The following is a 14,796-nucleotide window of genomic DNA, read 5'->3' as shown; positions in this document are numbered from 1 at the left end:
AGTCACCTCACCTGGAAGGACTGTCTGGGGCCCTGAATGGTAGTGAGGGAGGTAGTGTAGGGGCAGGTGTGGCACTTGTTCCACTTGCAAGGATAAGTAAGCTCTCACCTTATCTCCCTGCCTATCCATCACCTCCCTCTAATGCTCCTCCCCCTTCCCTTTCTTCCATGGCCTTCTGTCCTCTCTGATCAGACTTCCCCTTCTCCAGCCCTTTATCTCTTTTACCTATCAACTTCCCAGCACTTTATTTCACCCCCTCCCCCTCTCAGTTTCACCCATCACCTTGTAGTTCTTTCTCTCCACTCCCTCCCTTCTTAATCTGACCTCATCTTTTTTCCCCAGTCCTGATGAAGAGCTTCAGCCCAAAACGTTGACCGTTTACTCTTTTCAATAGATGCTGCCTGGCCTGCTGAGTTCCTCCAGCATTTTGTGTGTGTTGCTCTGGATTTCCAGCATCGGCAGGTTTTCTCATGTTTGTGATACATTGGATTGAGGCAGATGAGATAAACAAGATCACCTGTCTTCCCTGTCAATAACAAGTGTTACCTGAGAGTAAGCCATAATGGTACATTCTCCCTCTGGGGGCTTTCAATTCCAAAGGCTCTGCAAAGCTTTTTCATCCACTGAAGTCCAACGCAATCTCTAATGCATCATTTAACTCATCGGAGAAGCAGAAAACATTGCAGTAATATTGCAGAAACAGAGAAACATTCTGGATGGTCCCACCTTGTTAAATGCTTTTGCCTTGCTCCAGTATACAATGTGCAAATGTTATTGGATTTATGATGAATACATGTGAAGGGGTGGGGTTAGAGCTGGCCACATTTCGTGCCATTTCTGGTGGCATGGTGTCAAAATCAGTTCCCAGACAGAGACAGGCAGGCAGGCAGACAGATAGACAAAAAAAAGAGAAAACTATCTCAATTCCTTTGACAAATGAACTACTTCACATCGGTTCTGAGAAATTCTCTGCCTGGAATTTATCAGGAGCAGGGAAATATATTTCTGCATTCCTGTTGTGCTGAATGTTGCATTCCACTCAACCCCAAATTCCTTGCCTTCTTAGTTGCTGGGCTTGCGTAATAAAGTCACCAAACAGATAAAGCTAAGGTTTTAGTCTGAATAGTGCGTCTCCTGTTAGATTCATTATTCACCCTCACTCCCTCCAACCCGGCAATCCTTCAATGTTCCTGATTTCCTTCAATTGTCCACTATTCTCACTGGATAGCTGTAATATAAATTGGTTTATTGCTGTTGTGTGTACCAAGGTACAGAGTAAAAACTTTGTACTACTTTAATTACTAATGTGACAGAACCCACTATAAAGCGTTATGGTTACAGAGAAAGTTCAGTGCAGGCAGACAATATGATGCAAAACCACAACTAGGCAGATTATGAGGACAAGAGTCCATCTTAACCATTCAATAGTACAATAACAAAGTAAAAATTGGCCTCAAGCCTTGTGGTAGTGCTCTCAGACTTTTGTATCTTCTGCTCAATGGAGGAGAAGAGGGAATGCCCAGCTACCTGGGATCCAGAAGCTGGAAATCACTCCCCAAACCTCTCCAACACCTGAATACCTTTCTGGAAGGACACCTTTTTGCCCAACTTTCTGATTACTCATCCTGTTATCTCCTTACTGTCAAGTTTTCTTTGATACTGCTTCTCAAAGTTCAAAGTAAGTTGTGCTGGCAATGGAGACGGTCCAGAGGAGGTTCACAAGAATGACCCCAGGAATGAAAGGGTTAATGTAAGAGGAGGCTTTGATGGCTCTGGGTCTGTATTCGCTGGAGTTTAGAAGAATGAATCTCATTGAAACCTATTGAATAATGAAAGGCCTGGATAGAGTGGAAATGAAGAGAAAGTTTCCTATAACAGGGGAGTCTAGGGCAGAGACCACAGCATCAGAATAGAAGGCCGTCCCTTTAGTACAGAGGTGAGGAGGAATTTCTTTTTGCTAGAGGGTGATGAATCTGTGGAATTTATTCCACGGAGGGCTGTAGAGGCCATGAGTAAACAACAGAGCAGACGCTATGGGCTGAATGGCCTATTCATTCTCCTAGATCTCATGCTTATAATAGTGTACAAACGTTTGTACAAGTCAGGGGCCAGGTTAACTGCAGCACAACCATGATGACACTTCCAATCATTTCAATGGCTGTTAAGCAGTTTGTGACTTTCTGAAAAAGCATTGTAAAAATTCAAGTCTTATTTTCTTTGTTCTCAAAGGCAAAGCTTCATTCGAGCAGATCAGGAGTGGAAACACTGGCTGATTTATTTTTTTTCCCCAGTCCGTCAACATCACTTTTTGCATCCAGTCAAATAACCATGCTGGAGATAAGCCAACCATCCTGCCCTAACCTGGCCTGTCCACACATGTACTGAGCAGGCCTGTCAGTACTTGAAAGCAGCACTCTTCCCCCTAGTCTCTCTGCAACATTCATACATCTTATAACAGAACCAGGAACAGTTTGCTGCATCATGCATGAGGAGTGGAATTAGTTTGGTTACCATAGGAATCTCAGCCACAGGCTGAGACTTCATAAAAATAAATCATTGTGTGCTTAGTTTTTTGACCACAGGCAGTTTCCATAAAGGGAATGGAAGAAACCTTCTGAATCTTGTACTATGTTTCCATTACTCCTGCCCCAACTTTCCTCAGGTTAACCTTGCTTCCCTCCTTGTTTGCCACCCAATGTTCCATTTCTCCCAACACACAAGGCTACACAGAAAGTAATGGATATAGCCCACTCCATCAAAAGCAAAGCCCTCCCCCACCATTGACACAGTTACAAGGGGCACAGCCACAAGAAAGCAGCATTCCTCAAAGACCCCCCACCGTCTAGGCCATGCCCTCTTCTCGTTACCACCACCTGACAGGAGCCTTATATCCCACACCACCAGGTTCAGGAACCGTTATTCCCTACGACCATCAACATGGATAACTTCACTCAGCTCAACACTGAACTGATTCCACAACCTATAGACTCACTTTCATGGATTATTTCCAACTCATGTTCTCAGTATTGTTTATTATTTGCACAATTTGTCTTATTTTGCACATTGGTTGTTTTCAGCTTTTTATTATTTATAGTTGTTCATAAATTTTATTTTATTTCCTTATTTTCCTGTAAAATGGCTGCAAGAAAGTAAATCTCAGGGTAGCATAGTATATGATGACATATGTTGGTTGTCCGTCGTGCCTGGCAATGACAGAAAACCTGTGCTGGAGAGTTTTTAAAAAGTGAAAAAACCATTGCACTGAGGCAATTCCATTCTTTCAACCTCAGGAATCTGGGTCCAGTGGTACGAATAGTTGTCACAACTGGGGTCTTCCTTGGTTGTAGTGGATAACCATGGCGTCCTCTGTGCCTAGTCATGCCCTTCGCTCTCCACAAAGCATTGCAGAATCGTTGGATTTCACTGTTGGTCTTATTGCCCAGTTCACTGGAGCTAGGACAGGCGTGCCCCCATATGATGATATACTTTGATAATAAATTTACTTTGATTGTCCAGATTCCAATGGAGAGTTCTCAGTAATATTACTGTAATGTTAACTGTTAACTGCTAATTATAAAATGGCTCCTCTGAAGTGTAATAATGAAATGGTTTCTTTGCAATGTTAATTATGAGGTAATGTTCTCTGTAGCTGAAACGTTTGGGTTATAGTTATAGATAACGGAAGGAACTAACCAATGGAAGCTGTGTTATTCTATCTGTATGTGTGGGAACCTGGGTCAGTGCGCGGGCTTTTCGGGAGCAGAACCGAGGAGGAAGGACGTGCTGGTCGCACTCTGGTCGACCACCGTAGTTGGTCCCAAGCGGCGAGTTGAGGAGGTTGGAGGAGATCGCATAGTGGAAAGAAGACCCCATTAATTGAGATGCAACAGTTGTGCACGAAGTGGTTGAACTCTGATTCGAAGTTTGGCACCTTTTGCTTTCCTTTTATACTGTATCTCTATTAATTACATAGTTCCAGTAAGACCTATAAAGTGTAATCTGTAAATCGTACATTGTGTGCTGTCTGATATTTGATGTGTGAGTTTGTACCAGGTGGCATTACACAGCAACGACGCAAAAGTGAGGCACGGTTTGGTGGGCACACTGGGTTTCCCCCAGATAAACACGAGCCGATAGCCCTGAGCGTTACACCAACATCTACAGTCAGGCTCTGCCACCACCAGAATACCACAAGGTGGCTGGATCCAAGTCTGCATCATTGATTGTCCCACTATCAAACAGATTCTTGATCAGTAAGAGGGTCAAAGGGTACACGCAGCAGGCAAGAGAATGAGGTTGAGAGGTATAATGAAGCAGTCATGATTGAACAGTGAAGCATATTCAATGGGCTGAATGGCCTAATTCTGCTCCCATATCTTATGGTCTAATTCAGGAAGCTGCTTCGTCTTAAAGCGCCATCTATCCAGCGATCTAAATAAAGTGGATTCTCATTCATTGACCCATTGGTGAATTAGGGTAGCTGCTTATTTAGGCCAACTCTTAAAGAACAAAAACAAAAACTAATCGAGAAAATAGCCAGGATTTCCTTTATCTGGGATACTGTGCCACTTAACTGGGACGGGGACTGTTGTTAAACAGTTTCTAACTAGTGTCAGTCACATGCACTGGTGTAGCCGTTGGACACTACACTGTGCTTAGAGCGAACAGCTTTTCCAACTGTCAGCTGTTGGTGTTCAAAAAGCAGTGATTTTTGTCATGGGTAGTTGGAGTTCCTGCAATAAACCTGGGGCTCATGACAGAACTGATTCTGTGCATCTGCAATGTCCGTCAACTTGGACACGGTGGGAGGGTGCGGTCAGAGCTCTGGCTACATAACACACAGAAGAGCTGAAAATGGTGTGAAAGGCGACTGTCTGCTGTAAGCCTTTGAAAAGGGAACTTGTTTTTCTACTGTGAAGTCCTGCAAGAAAATAAATCTCAGGGTAGCATATGGTGACATATATATACTTTGATAACAAATTTTTCTTTGAATTTTGAACTTACTTTTGCTTGAAACCAACACCTTATGCATTCCTCTCCACCCAATCTTCAACCCATTCACTGATAAGCAAACGACTATAGTCAATGAAAACACTGCTGCTCTACCCACCATCCTCCACACAATGCCACACATTGCACAATTCAGAATCCTGTCCGCCATCACTGGCTCCAGTTCAATGTGCAAATGCTGCTCAGTGAACTCACACCACCTCCCCAGAATAACCTTAAATTTTCACCAATTTCAGCTAACCACTACACAACTGTGCCACCCAAATTGGTGAAACTCTGAAGTTTAAACGTAACCATCTGATTAAGCAGAGATTCAGATTCAAACTCGTGACATTAATGGAAGTTTTGGCAATTGTAGACGGGATACAGAATGTGGACTCATGGTCACCCTTTGATCTGGCCTGGTGGAATCGTACTGTGAAATATCCTTCCCCCCAATTTCTTATTCTGGGGCCAGTTTGTCCTGCTCCCCCTATCCCCACCACCTTAATCTGCTACCTTACTCTACAGTCCTGATGTAATTCACCTTAACTCTCACGTTCTTCAGTTCTACACCTTCCAGGAATTATACCTCATCCTCTCTCCTTCCTTTCCTCCCTCTGGCTCAATGAGCCCGCACCATCCAATTAAAACCAATTAACCTGCTAATCTGTACATCTTTGGAATGCGGGAGGAAACCGGAGAAGATGGAGGAAACCGGAGAAGATGGAGGAAACCAACACAGTTGCATAGAAAATGTACAAACTCCTTGCAGACACATGGCCTAAAATATTGACTGTTTATTCTCCCCCATAGATGTTGCCTGGACCGCTGAGTTCCTCCAGTATTTTGTGCATGTTACTCAAGATTTCCAGCACCTGAAAATTACTTGTGTTTAGGATTCCAACCCTTCAAAATAATGGATTGCTGTTTGAGAGACACTGATATGTGGGCTTACCAATTGTGGTTGGAGTTGGTCAAGTGACAGTGGTCATGTGACCTGTACAAATGTTCCTGCATCTAATGTCCAAACATTGGGTTTCTCTGTGCCTCTTGTGAGATTTGTTGATCCTGGTTTGCTGCCTGCAAGATCCTAGAAACAGGAGCAAAAAACAACAAACTGCTGGAGGAAATTGAAGGTGAGAGGGGGGAAGGAATGGATGGAAAGGGGGGGGAGGGAAGAGAGCAGGTGGGACGGAAAGGGGGGGAGAGAGCGCGGGTGGGACGGAAGGGGGGGAGAGAGCGCGGGTGGGACGGAAAGAGGGGGGAGAGAGCGCGGGTGGGACGGAAAGGGGGGGGGAGAGCGCGGGTGGGACGGAAAGAGGGGGGGGGAGAGCGCGGGTGGGACGGAAAGAGGGGGGGGAGAGCGCGGGTGGGACGGAAAGGGGGGGAGAGCGCGGGTGGGACGGAAAGGGGGGGAGAGCGCGGGTGGGACGGAAAGGGGGGGAGAGCGCGGGTGGGACGGAAAGGGGGGGAGAGCGCGGGTGGGACGGAAAGGGGGGGGAGGGAGCGCGGGTGGGACGGAAAGAGGGGGGAGAGAGCGCGGGTGGGACGGAAAGAGGGGGGAGAGAGCGCGGGTGGGACGGAAAGGGGGGGGGGAGAGCGCGGGTGGGACGGAAAGAGGGGGGGGAGAGCGCGGGTGGGACGGAAAGAGGGGGGGGAGAGCGCGGGTGGGACGGAAAGGGGGGGAGAGCGCGGGTGGGACGGAAAGGGGGGGAGAGCGCGGGTGGGACGGAAAGGGGGGGAGAGCGCGGGTGGGACGGAAAGGGGGGGAGAGCGCGGGTGGGACGGGAAGGGGGGAGAGCACGGGTGGGACGGAAAGGGGGGGAGAGCGGGTTTGACGGAGAAATGGATGGATGGTAAGGAGGAATGGATGGACAGGGGAGTGGGAGGGAGAGATGAATGGGAGGAGTGGAGGGTATCCCCTTTCTATTCCCTTGTGTGGAAGCAATATTGAAAGATTATAGACCTTCCATTAAAGATAAACAGGTGCAAAATAAAGTCCAAATTTAAATTACAAGCCACAATCCTAAAGCCCTGTACATGCTGATTCTGGTTTAGTCACCTGGAGACACAAGAAACAGTGGAATCTGAAGCAACAAGCAATCTGTGGGAGAAATTCAGCAGGTCAGGCAGCATCCTTGTGGGGAGAGGAACTGTTGACGTTTCAGGTCAAAATCCTGCATCAGGATCTGATGTGTTTCAGCCAAAACGTCAGTAGTTCCTCTCCCCCTCACAGATCTTGCTCAACCCATTGATTTCCTCCAGACGATTGAAGACACAAAGTACTGCAGCTGGTACAAACTAGTACAAACAATCTGCTGGAGGAACTCAGTGGGTCAGGCAGCATCTATTGAGGGAAATGGACAGTCAACGTTTTGGATTGAGACCCTTCACCTGCACTGATTGAGTCCAGATGAAGGGTCTCTACCCAAAACATCAGCTGTCCATTTCCCTTCATAGATGCTGCTTGACCGGCTGAGTCACAGGGTTATGCAGCACAGAAACAGGCCCTTTGGCCCAACTAGTCCATGTACTCCCCCAGCGTTGTATGTGCAACTCCAGCACATTGTTTGCAGCTCTTGTTTATTGGAAAACAGTCGGGGCACAGAGCCAGAGGACACACATAACATAATCTAGTGGGAGAAATACAAAGAAGGGATGGAGGGCAAATGCTGATTTAATTATAGTGATGGGAACGGCAATATCTTTTGGGAACAGTAGCATAGTAGTTAGCTTAATGCTCTACTGCACTAGTGACCCGGATTCAAATCCCACTACTCTAAGAAGCTTGTACACCCTCCTCATGACCACTTGGGTTTCCTCCAGGTGCTCCGGTTTTCTCCCACATCCCATAGACATACAAGTTAATATGTTAGTTGGTCACATTGTTGTACTGGGCTGTGAGAGCTCGAAGGGCCAGAAGGGTCTGTTACCATGCTAAATTTAAAAATTACAATGCTTGAAGGTGTAGAAACCATAATATAAAAAGAGCATGTCCCCACCCCAACACCAGCAGTGCAGGCTGTCTACTCAAATAAATAAACTTCACAAAAAGGAAACCAGACCTTACCTGAAGAAACAGCTTCAAATAAGCTTTGAAATATTTTTAACGTGTGAAAGACAGAATTAAAAGGAAACTGTGGTTTCTTTTTTGTGAAGATGATATTCTGTGTATGCAGTATCAGATCACACTTCAGGACAGGTGCAAGAGGAAACTGTGGTTTCTTTTTTGTGAAGATGATATTCTGTGTATGCAGTATCAGATCTCACTTCAGGACAGGTGCAAGAGGAAACTAGTTAACCTACTAACTTCAGGACAGCTAATGTGATAATACACAGGTCTCACCTCAATGGCGCTTCCTTCAATATGTTCTCCCGTACAACTCCCGATAGTTAACGACTAGGTCACCACTTTGCCTAAAGCCCCTTATAAAGGCCACAAAGACAGCAGAAAAGGTGAAAAGGGAAATGAGAATAAATCAACACTTCCTTCCATCAGGACAGAATGAGCAAGTTGTGGCTTTTTTACCTCCAGAAAATATGATGAGAAGTGATGGACCATTTCACATTATGGAGTTTTTTTTAAGAAGAGGGTAGATACACACTCAGTGGCCATTTCATTAGGTACCGCCTGTGTAATAAAGTGGCCACTGAGTGTATGTTCATGATCTTCTGCTGCTGTAGCCCGTCCACTTCAAGGTTTGGCATGTTGCGCATTCAGAGATGCTCTTCTGCACACCACAGTTGTAATATGGTCATTTGAGTTACTGTCACCTTCCTGTCAGCTTGAACAAGTCTGGCCGTTCTCCTGACCATTATCAAGATATTTTTGTCCACAGATCTGCCACTCACTGGATTTTTTTTTGTTTTTTTGCACCGTTCTCGATCAACTCTAGAGATTGTGGTGCGTGAAAATCCCAGGAGATAAACAGTTTCTGAGATACTCAAACTGCCCATCTGGCATCAACATTCATTTCATGGTCAAAGTCGCCTAGGTCATATTTTTTCCCCCATTCTGATGTTTGGTTTGACCAACAACTTGAACCTCTTGACCATGTCTGCATGCTTATATGCATTGAGTTGCTGCCACATGATTGGCTGATTGGATATTTGCATTAATGAGCAGGTGTATAGGTGTACCTAACTTCCAGACATTGCAAAACCAGGGTTCATTAAAACTAACACAAAAGATTCTGCAAATGCTGGAAATGTTGAGCAACACACACAAAATACGTCAGGAGCACAGTCAGTAAGGCAGCATCCATGGAAGGGAATAAACTGTCAACAACGAGAGGCACGTTTTAAAAATAATTAGAAACTAAATTCTTCACCCAGAGCATCGATAGAATGTGGAATCAGTAATTACCCTGTAAATGCCTACAAGAAAATGAATCTCAGATGTACGCTGATAATAAATTTACTTTGAATTTTGAAGGGCTGATGTACTGATGTAGTTCCTTGCAGAATTTACCAATCTGTCAGCATCTTCGGACACTTGGATATGACGCAAGTGGAAGACAGAGGTTAGACCAGCTGGGAAAACACAAGGACATCCAGCAACCAGACAGAACAGCCAGAGTTGGCAACTCTAAGCTCTCTCATGACTCTTTAATTAAGATCTTCGCAAATTTGGCTGTGGATAACAAGGTGACTGAGCCAGCAACAAAAGCAAGAACAACATTGAGACATAGGATATAACAGCACAATACTGGCCCTTTAACCTATTCTAACCTCAATCTAACTCTTCCTTCCATTTTTCTTTCATCTATGTGCCTATTTAAGAGTTTCTTAAATGTCCCTAACGTATCTGCCTCTACCACCACCCTTGGCACACGTTCCACGCACCCACCATCCTATGTAAAAAAGAACTCTATAATGCCCCCCCACCCCCTCGTATTAACTATTTCCGCCCTGGGAAAATGTCTCTGGCTGTCCACTTGATCTAAGTACACCTCTATCACCTTTCACCCTCCTTTGCTCAAACTATCCTCATAAGACATTCTCTCCAATCCTAGCAAATCTACTTTGCACCTCTGCAAAGCTTCCACATCCTTCCTATAATGAGGTGACCAGGACTGAACACAATTCTCCAAATGTGGTTTCTCTCCTCTCTCACTTTTGCATATATCCATTTTCAATCAATTCTCAATTTCAATTTTAAAGTTGTTCCTCTTGATTTCTCCATCCATAGATTTATTCTTCCTTATCCCTGTAATCCTCCAGCTCTTCAACCTTCCAAAGTATATCTGAACTCCTCTAGTTTTGGCATTTCATCATTCTAGATAATAATCACATCACCAATGGCAGCCACACTTTCAGAGAAAAGCCTTAGCTCGCTCAAGCTGTCTTCATAAGACATGCTCTCTAGCCCAGGCAGAGAGACAGGGTCAGGATAAACCAGAGAATTGGGAGCAGACAGGAGGACAGCTAGTTGACCAATTGAGGGAAGTCTATCAGAGGGCAAATGGAGTGAAACAACTGGGTATCTGTGGCAGACACTGGGAAAAAAGGGTAAAGCACAATCCCACTGACTTTACACTGCTGGATTGCTTAGGGCTGTGTTTGATTCTGGTATATCTCCAAGTCGAACCATCAGGCTCCTGAACCAGCATGGAGTACTTCACTCACCTCAACAGACACCAACAGAGTCAACAAACTCATTCATAAGGCGAGTGATGTTGTGGGGATGGAACTGGACTCTCTCACGGTGGTGTCTGAAAAGAGGATGGTGTCCAAGTTGCATGCCATCTTGGACAATGTCTCCCATCCACTACATAATGTACTGGTTGGGCACAGGAGTACATTCAGCCAGAGACTCATTCCACCGAGATGCAACACAGAGCGTCATAGGAAGTCATTCCTGCCTGTGGCCATCAAACTTTACAACTCCTCCCTTGGAGGGTCAGACGCCCTGAGCCAATAGGCTGGTCCTGGACTTATTTCCTGGCATAATTTACATATTACTATTTAACTATTTATGGTTTTATTACTATTTATTATTTATGGTGCAACTGTAACGAAAAACAATTTCCCCCGGGATCAATAAAGTATGACTATGACTAACTCTGAACTGATTCCACAACCTACAGACGACTCACTTTCAAAGACTCTTTACAACTCATATTCTCAGTATTATTTACTTATCTTTTTGATTATTTGCATGATTTGTCTTTCTTTTGCACATCAGTTGTCAATCTTTATTAATCTCACAAAATGCTGAAGGAATGCCAAAGGTTAGGCAGCATCTATGGAAAGGAATAAGGAGTGGATGTTTCGGGCTGAGACCCTTCTCAGTCCTGAACCTTCATCAATCAATCCTGATGAAGGGTCTCAGCCTGAAATGTCCTCTTTCTATTCCCCTCCATAACTGTTGCCTGACCTGCTGAGTTCCTCCAGCATTTTGTGTGTGTGTTGCCCTAGATTTCCAGCATCTGCGGAATCTTTTGCGTTTAGTCCTTATTATTTATGGCTTTTCATAAACCCTATTGTACATCTTTATTTTTCTGTAAATGTCTGCAAGAAAGTGAATCTCAAGGTAGTATACAATTTACTCTGAACTTGCCCAAGAAAAGTTGACTACTCCGTGCTCTGCTCTCTCTTTCCTTCTCTCTCTCTTTCTCCCTCTGATACAATGCCTGTAAAAATTCAGCGAGGCCTAATCCTCTCAGGAGAACAAAAATATACTTTTTTTCAATTTTCCCTCCAAGGGAAAAAAGATATGCTCTCTGCAGGGTCAGATCACACCACATAGAGAAATAATCCTCTGCAGCTGAAAGGATGCTAATTTTGAAGAACTGGTGCATCAAAGTCTAAAAATAGCTAAGGTTGCGCTTTGAGCTCAGAATATCAGCGACTTCGAATGAGCATAGCAACCGTCACGTATCAGGCTGCAAAATCACTCTCCTCAACTGTGACTTCCAAATCAATGAGGCAAGACATTGCTAGACAAAAGCAGAGGAAGTTGGCTCCATAGTCCCCTTTGAGTGAGACAGAAGAGACACAGTCTTCCCCACTAATCCTGGCAAACTGCATCCCCTACATAAACAAATCGGTTGATGAGGAAGTCAGTTAGAGGAGATTATAACTTCTTCTCCTTCCTCTTCTCCATCTTGTTTTACGGTGGTTGGCACCCAGCTTAATGATGCATTACCGCCACCAAATTATAATTTCTCCCAATGGCCTATTTGATATTATTCCTGTTTCAAGATATTAAAGATTAGCTTTATTTGTCACAGGTACATCGAAACATATAGTGAATGCACCATTTGAGTCAAATCAAATAAGCAGGAATTAGTCCGCAAGTGTCACCACACATCTGGCACCAACGTAGCATGCCCACAATTTACTGATCTTAACCTGTACATCTTTGGAACATGAGGGGAAACCGGAGCACCCACAGGAAACCAGCAGAGTCACAGGAAAAACATACACCAGCAGTGTGAATTGAACCCTGATTGACGATCACAGGCACTGTGAAGCAACATACTAACCGCTACACTACCATGCTACTGATATCCTAGCTATGCCTCCCAGCATGAAAGCTTTGTAGAACAAAAACTTAAAAAAAATGTTAACTGCAACCAGTATTTGTTTGCGCTTCATGTTTTTACTTCTATCTACTAATATTATGTGGGCTACAGAGTATGTTGTTCCAGCATCCACCTAATGGCTCATTGTGTTACTATTTACTGCAGATGCAATTACAGGGCGCCACGGCACCGCAGCGGTTAGCGTAACACTTTACAGCTCAAGGCATTGGTTTTCAGAACTCAACTGCACTGCTGTCTGAAGGGATTTTGTACATTTTCCTTGTGACCACGTGGTTTTCCTCTGGTGTTCCAGTTTCCTCCCACAGTCCAAAGATGTACCAGTTAGTAGGTTAATTGGTCATTATAAATTGTTCCCTGATTAGGCTGGGGGTAAATAGGTGGGTTATTGGGCGTGGCAGCTCATTGGGCTGGAAGAGCCTATTCCGTGCTGTACCTCTAAATAATAAAATAAAATTATGCAGGATGAGCATAACTTGTGTATGAAATATTAGTAGAAAATTAGCAGTTACCTAGAGTCCCAGTAACCTGTTACGTATAACCTCACTGCGTTACTTCTAGGCACTCTCCCTTGTTCGAACTACACTCTAGGGATCAGAGGGAGATTAGCACTGGTTTAAAGCTGGTATGTGTGGCTCATTGAAAGGCAGTTAGTTCTAGGCTGTGATTACATTTCAAGTAAGCAATCAGGGGCTCGAGTCTATATTCAGTCACTGTGGACTTGTGCGTTGACTGGTATCTGTCAATAGCGGGCTGTCTGAGCACCTGCACAAAGAAGTAGATTTGCATTGATCATATCTCTTATTGATTCAATTACAGAGCTTTACAAATCCATGGATTAACAGAGCCAACTAAGTGCAAAATGTTCCTCAAATTCATTTAAGCTCGACACAAGAGACAGCAGACGCTTGAATATGGGGGGGGGGGTAGAATATCAAAGAGTCTGCTGGAGGAACTCAGAACAACAGCATCTGCAGGAGAAATGGAATTGTCAATATTTTGGCACATGTATGATAGAACCCAAGTCATTTGGGTATATTTAAAGTGAAGGTCGATAGGTTCTTGATTAGTCAACGGTTATTGGGAGAAGACCGGAGAATGGAATTGAGAGGCATAATAAATCAGCCATAATGGAATAGTGGAGCAGACTCGATGGGCCAAACGGTCTAATTCTGCTCCTATGTCTTAAAGTCTAAAAATGGAGAGCTATGTAGAGGGAAGGGCTGTATTGATTTTAGAGCAGGTTACAGGGTTGGCACAACATTGTGGGCCAAACTCTATAGTGCTGTAGTGTTCTATGTTCAATTGTTCATGTGAAAACAGAGTCTCAACCCAAAATGTTAACAATTTCTTTCTACCCCACCCACAGATGCTACTGAGTTCCTTCAGGGACAGTTTGTTGTTCTAGGTTCTGGTATCTACAGTCTCTGGTGCCTTCAGTACACTTGGCCCTTTACATTTCAAAGCCATCTCAATGCACTACCTACTGCATTTGGTTTGGATCAGCTCATAGTGAAAAGTGTTTGTTTTAGGAGTTGACAAGACAGACTGTGCATTTACACAATCCACTGTCATGTGCAGCTGTCCAACTTTAGAATATAGAACATTACAGCACAGTATAGGCTCTTTGACTCACAATAATGTGCCAACCTTTTAACCAACTTTAAGATCAATCCAGCCTTCTGTTTTTCTATCATCCTTAGAAGTCCCTAATGTATCTGCCTCTACCTTCACCCTGGCAAGGCGTTCCATACAAGCATAAAAAACCAACCTCCAATCAACTATACTTCCCTCCAATCAACTTAAAATTATGGCCCATGGTATTAGCTCCATTTCTGCTCTGGTCAAGTCCAAGGGACCCAATCCATCAGTAGAATCAGCTGCAAAAGACATCTTGCTGAACTAGATGGCTGTAACAGTGTGCACGTGGAGAAAGAGTTTAACAAGCTGGATTCCAAGACTCCAAGTGCCAAAAAGCTGGCCATAGCACTATGGGTAGCCTCAGTTCCAGAAGGTTGTGGTGGGTTCATGCTCCACCACAGAGAGTTGAGCAGATTATTCTGCGAAGCTTTCACATAGCTTGCGAGACATTTGTATCAAGACATTGTACAACTGAAATATGAAGCTGAGGTCCCATCTATTCTCTCAAGTGGAAAAAGAAACCCACAGTGCTACTAGGGATTAAAACAGGAGCTGATTACAGTTAATTACATCTCCACCATTAATCAGCATGTTGGAGACACAAAGGATGCTGGAA

At 44.3% G+C, this 14,796-nt stretch overlaps 1 protein-coding gene across 2 annotated transcripts in view; it reads right to left on the bottom strand.

Moving 5' to 3' along the window:
• The window catches only part of lasp1 (LIM and SH3 protein 1), a 193,969-nt gene that overhangs the window by 97,346 nt on the left and 81,827 nt on the right, over nucleotides 1-14,796 (bottom strand). The gene's annotated exons all lie outside the window — the stretch shown is intronic.

The sequence above is a fragment of the Mobula birostris genome, chromosome X, assembly GCF_030028105.1.
Source record: "Mobula birostris isolate sMobBir1 chromosome X, sMobBir1.hap1, whole genome shotgun sequence".
Lineage (NCBI taxonomy): Eukaryota > Metazoa > Chordata > Chondrichthyes > Myliobatiformes > Myliobatidae > Mobula > Mobula birostris.
The sequence above is the reverse complement of the archived record's forward strand: the minus strand, read 5'-3'. Positions and strand labels throughout refer to the sequence as shown.